This window comes from Cherax quadricarinatus, chromosome 74 (genome assembly GCF_038502225.1).
Source record: "Cherax quadricarinatus isolate ZL_2023a chromosome 74, ASM3850222v1, whole genome shotgun sequence".
Taxonomy (NCBI): domain Eukaryota; kingdom Metazoa; phylum Arthropoda; class Malacostraca; order Decapoda; family Parastacidae; genus Cherax; species Cherax quadricarinatus.
In genome coordinates this window covers 14327271-14333892 of record NC_091365.1, presented here as the reverse complement: position 1 = coordinate 14333892, position 6622 = coordinate 14327271, and positions in this window count along the sequence as shown.

The following is a 6622-nucleotide window of genomic DNA, read 5'->3' as shown; positions in this document are numbered from 1 at the left end:
ACTCTCTACAACATTACCACTCTCTACAACATTGCCACTCTCTACAACATTGCCACTCTCTACAACATTACCACTCTCTACATTACAACTCTCTACAACATTACCACTCTCTACAACATTGCCACTCTCTACAACATTACAACTCTCTACAACATTACCACTCTCTACAACATTGCCACTCTCTACAACATTACCACTCTCTACAACATTACAACTCTCTACAACATTACCACTCTCTACAACATTGCCACTCTCTACAACATTGCCACTCTCTACAACATTACCACTCTCTACAACATTACAACTCTCTACAACATTACCACTCTCTACAACATTGCCGCTCTCTACAACATTACAACTCTCTACAACATTACAACTCTCTACAACATTACAACTCTCTACAACATTACCACTCTCTACAACATTACAACTCTTTACAACATTACCACTCTCTACAACATTACCACTCTCTACAACATTGCCACTCTCTACAACATTACAACTCTCTTCAACATTACCACTCTCTACAACATTACCACTCTCTACAACATTGCCACTCTCTACAACATTACCACTCTCTACAACATTACCACTCTCTACAACATTACAACTCTCTTCAACATTACCACTCTCTACAACATTGCCACTCTCTACAACATTACCACTCTCTACAACATTACAACTCTCTACAACATTACAACTCTCTACAACATTACCACTCTCTACAACATTGCCACTGTCTACAACATTGCCACTCTCTACAACATTACAACTCTCTACAACATTACCACTCTCTACAACATTACAACTCTCTACAACATTACCACTCTCTACAACATTACAACTCTCTACAACATTACCACTCTCTACAACATTGCCACTCTCTACAACATTACAACTCTCTACAACATTACCACTCTCTACAACATTGCCACTCTCTACAACATTACAACTCTCTACAACATTGCCACTCTCTACAACATTACAACTCTCTACAACATTACCACTCTACAACATTGCCACTCTCTACAACATTACAACTCTCTACAACATTACCACTCTCTACAACATTGCCACTCTCTACAACATTACAACTCTCTACAACATTACCATTCTCTACAACATTGCCACTCTCTACAACATTGCCACTCTCTACAACATTACAACTCTCTACAACATTACCACTCTCTACAACATTACAACTCTCTACAACATTACCACTCTCTACAACATTACAACTCTCTACAACATTACCATTCTCTACAACATTGCCACTGTCTACACCATTGCCACTCTCTACAACATTACAACTCTCTACAACATTACCACTCTCTACAACATTACAACTCTCTACAACATTACCACTCTCTACAACATTACAACTCTCTACAACATTACCACTCTCTACAACATTACAACTCTCTACAACATTACCACTCTCTACAACATTGCCACTCTCTACAACATTACAACTCTCTACAACATTACCACTCTCTACAACATTGCCACTCTCTACAACATTACAACTCTCTACAACATTGCCACTCTCTACAACATTACAACTCTCTACAACATTACCACTCTCTACAACATTGCCACTCTACAACATTACAACTCTCTACAACATTACAACTCTCTACAACATTACCACTCTCTACAACATTGCCACTCTCTACAACATTACAACTCTCTACAACATTACCATTCTCTACAACATTGCCACTCTCTACAACATTGCCACTCTCTACAACATTACCACTCTCTACAACATTACCACTCTCTACAACATTACAACTCTCTACAACATTACCACTCTCTACAACATTACAACTCTCTACAACATTACAACTCTCTACAACATTACCACTCTCTACAACATTACAACTCTCTACAACATTGCCACTCTCTACAACATTACAACTCTCTACAACATTACCACTCTCTACAACATTGCCACTCTACAACATTACAACTCTCTACAACATTACAACTCTCTACAACATTACCACTCTCTACAACATTGCCACTCTCTACAACATTACAACTCTCTACAACATTACCATTCTCTACAACATTGCCACTCTCTACAACATTGCCACTCTCTACAACATTACCACTCTCTACAACATTACCACTCTCTACAACATTACAACTCTCTACAACATTACCACTCTCTACAACATTACAACTCTCTACAACATTACAACTCTCTACAACATTACCACTCTCTACAACATTACAACTCTCTACAACATTACCACTCTCTACAACATTACAACTCTCTACAACATTACCACTCTCTACAACATTGCCACTCTCTACAACATTACAACTCTCTACAACATTACAACTCTCTACAACATTACCACTCTCTACAACATTACAACTCTCTACAACATTACCACTCTCTACAACATTGCCACTCTCTGCAACATTACAACTCTCTACAACATTACAACTCTCTACAACATTACCACTCTCTACAACATTACCACTCTCTACAACATTACAACTCTCTACAACATTACAACTCTCTACAACATTACCACTCTCTACAACATTACAACTCTCTACAACATTACCACTCTCTACAGCATTACAACTCTCTACAACATTACAACTCTCTACAACATTACAACTCTCTACAACATTACCACTCTCTACAACATTACAACTCTCTACAACATTACCACTCTCTACAACATTACAACTCTCTACAACATTGCCACTCTCTACAACATTGCCACTCTCTACAACATTACAACTCTCTTCAACATTACCACTCTCTACAACATTACCACTCTCTACAACATTACCACTCTCTACAACATTACCACTCTCTACAACATTACCACTCTCTACAACATTACCACTCTCTACAACATTACCACTCTCTACAACATTACCACTCTCTACAACATTACCACTCTCTACAACATTACAACTCTCTACATTACCACTCTCTACAACATTACCACTCTCTACAACATTACCACTCTCTACAACATTACCACTCTCTACAACATTACAACTCTCTACAACATTACCACCTTCTACAACATTACCACCTTCTACAACATTACCACCTTCTACAACATTACCACCTTCTACAACATTACCATCCTCTACAACACTACAGCTCTACAACATTACCATCCTCTACAACACTACAGCTCTACAACATTACCATCCTCTACAACACTACAGCTCTACAACATTACCAGCCTCTACATCACCACTAACCACAGAGGCCAGTGTCAGAGTACTGCCCTCCAACCTGGCTGTCACCTCAAACTTCTGTGGTCTTGATAAAGTTGGTTGAGTTCGCCCATTGTAAACTTTAGCCGGGGAAAATGGAAGGGGTTTCTGGGAGAGGCGAGGAATGTGCTGGTATATCCCATACCACCAGAGTTCCTCTCAAAATGTTGAACATTTCCTATTGCTTCTGATATACAGTACTTGCCAAACTTATTTTCGCATAAATAAATAGCAGTATTTTATTGACCCTCATGCACATACATATATACACACACGTATATATAAATAGCAACGCTCATCTTGCCATATAGGACAAGTGAAAATTTGTGTATGCAATAATTTCGCCAAAATCATTCTGAACCTTACGAAAAAAATATATTTCACTGTGTTTGTTTAGTATTAAATTATTGTAAACAAATCTAAAATATATTTAGTTGGGTTAGGCTAAAATAAATTGTTTGTTATAATAAGGCTAGGTAAGTTTTCTAAGTTCCTTTTGGTGCAAAATTATAATTTTTACATCAACATTAATGAAAAAAATATATCTTTAAACGTATAAGAGAAAATTTTAGAAAGGACTTAATTTCTTGAGTTCTTCCTAATTGACCAGTTTTACATATTCGGCACGACAGATATATATATATATATATATATATATATATATATATATATATATATATATATATATATATATATATATATATATATATATATATATATATATATGAACATTTATTAATAAACAAAATACATTTACAGAAAAAAACATAAACATGAATACAATGGCACAATGTATCAAAGATGATGAATTTCCTCCAGCTCCTCCGAGGCTGGACGTGAGCCAAGTATGCAGCAAGCATTTCCCCTCTGGATGGCGACGCTGAGGCGCTGGAACATGAAAGTGGCTGCCCTTGGGTCCCTGGTGGTGTCGATGAGTCTGGAACCCAATTCTTTAAGGAAACGTGTGGCATTTTTTCCCCATGATCCCAAGGTCTCTGATCCCACTGGGACAAATTGATACTGTTGGCTAATGTCCTTGTACTTGCTGATCTTGTACTCCTCCCTGTGGTCAGCAGCTCCTCCCTGTCGCCCCACACTGTGATGGATATAAGTGTCAGCCAGTGTGGACACACAGGTATAGTCCCATGCTAAGAGCTTGCCATTCTTCCAAGGATAGATGGTGATCCCGTCGGGGCGGTTTGCTGGGTTGTGGGTATTGTTTGCTGCAAGTGATCGTGGCTCCCTCTCGGCAGGGCATCCAGCTGTAGCAAGGGTTCTCTTAATGATGTCGTTGACCTCATTGTGTTTTGCATGCCAGCCCTTGGTTTTGGAACAGTTAAGACCATGTAGACCGTATTGGTCTGCTTGCACTTCGCCGCAAATACACATATATTCTGTGTGAATTGGGGCAGCAAGGCGCAGAGCCACTGCAATACGGAGGGTCTTAGGGTCGAGTCGCGTTCCCATTGCCGATATGGGAACTGTTTGGAGGAAGTCCCCGGAGTGATGTGCACTCACAGCCTGGAGACGGGCAATCTCCCTATCTGATGTTGCAGCCCTGAGCATGTTGGCAAGCACCTTTTCAGCAATTGGGCCATCCCAGCTTGACTGTTTGTGAGCCAGTGTTGCACTAGGGTTTGGTGCTGGAGCAGCAAGAGTCTCCCATTCGGTGATGGCACTGGCATAGCTAGGGTCTTCTATTCCTGCTGAGTCACTGAGGGTGTCAGGAAGAATTTGTCTTATCAACTCGTTTGATGCAATGGAAGAGGATAGGAAAGCTGGTAGAGCAATCTGGGAGGATCTGCGTACTCCTAGCCCTCCAAGCCTGACCGGAAGTGAGGCTTGCAACCACTGTCCATCGTCAAGGGAAAGATTCAATACACTCTCTAGCATGGCCTTCAGGAGAGAGTCATATTCCTTGAGTTTTGGACTGCTGAAGGCTAGGGAGCATCTCAGAAAATAGGTAAGTTTTGGGATTGACAGGCACCTGGTGAGTGGGTAGATATATATATATAATATAGTGCCAAATAGGTAAAACTTACGATTTTGGCTTAAATAGCAACGCTCTTCTTGCCGAATAAGGCAAACGAAAATTTGTTTATGCAATAATTTCGCAAAATTCATTTTGAACATAACGGAAAAAAATATATTTCATTGTGTTTGTCTATTATTAAAATATTATAAACTTATCTATAATATGTTTAGTTGGATCAGACAAAATTAAAGTGCCCTTGTTATAATAAGGTTAGGAAAGTTTTCTAAGGTTGGTTTGGTACAAAATTATTAATTTTTGCATTAACGTAAATGAAAAAAAATCTATCTTTACACGTATAAGAGAAAATTTTAAAAAGGACTTAATTTTACACGAGTTCTTTTACCTATTCAGCACGACACACACACACACACACACACACACACACACACACACACACACACACACACACACACACACACACATATATATATATATATATATATATATATATATATATATATATATATATATATATATATTACCTGGAGTTTACCTGGAGTTCCGGGGGTCAACGTCCCCGCGGCCCGGTCTGTGACCAGGCCTCCTGGTGGATCAGAGCCTGATCAGCCAGGCTGTTACTGCTGGCTGCACGCAATCCAACGTACGACCCACAGCCTGGCTGGTCAGGTACCGACTTTAGGTGCTTGTCCAGTGCCAGCTTGAAGACTGCTAGGGGTCTGTTGGTAATCCCCCTTATGTATACTGTTTGGCAGTTGAACAGTCTCGGGCCCCTGACACTTATTGTATTGTCTCTTAACGTGCTAGTGACACCCCTGCTTTTCATTGGGGGGATGGTGCATCGTCTGCCAAGTCTTTTGCTTTCGTTGTGAGTGATTTTCGTGTGCAAGTTCGGTACTAGCCCCTCTAGCATTTTCCAGATGTATATAATCATGCATCTCTCCCGCCTGCGTTCCAGGGAATACAGGTTTAGGAACCTCAAGCGCTCCCAGTAATTGAGGTGTTTTATCTCCGTTATGCGCGCCGTGAAGGTTCTCTGTACATTTTCTAGGTCGGCAATTTCACCTGCCTTGAAAGGTGCTGTTAGAGTGCAGCAATATTCCAGCCTAGATAGAACAAGCGACCTGAAGTGTGTCATCATGGGCTTGGCATCCCTAGTTTTGAAGGTTCTCATTATCCATCCTGTCATTTTTCTAGCAGATGCGATTGATACAATGTTATGGTCCTTGAAGGTGAGATCCTCCGACATGATCACTCCCAGGTCTACAACATTTCCATCTTCTACAACATTACCACCCTCTACAACATTACCACCCTCTACAACATTACCACCCTCTACATTACCATCCTCTACAACATTACCATCCTCTG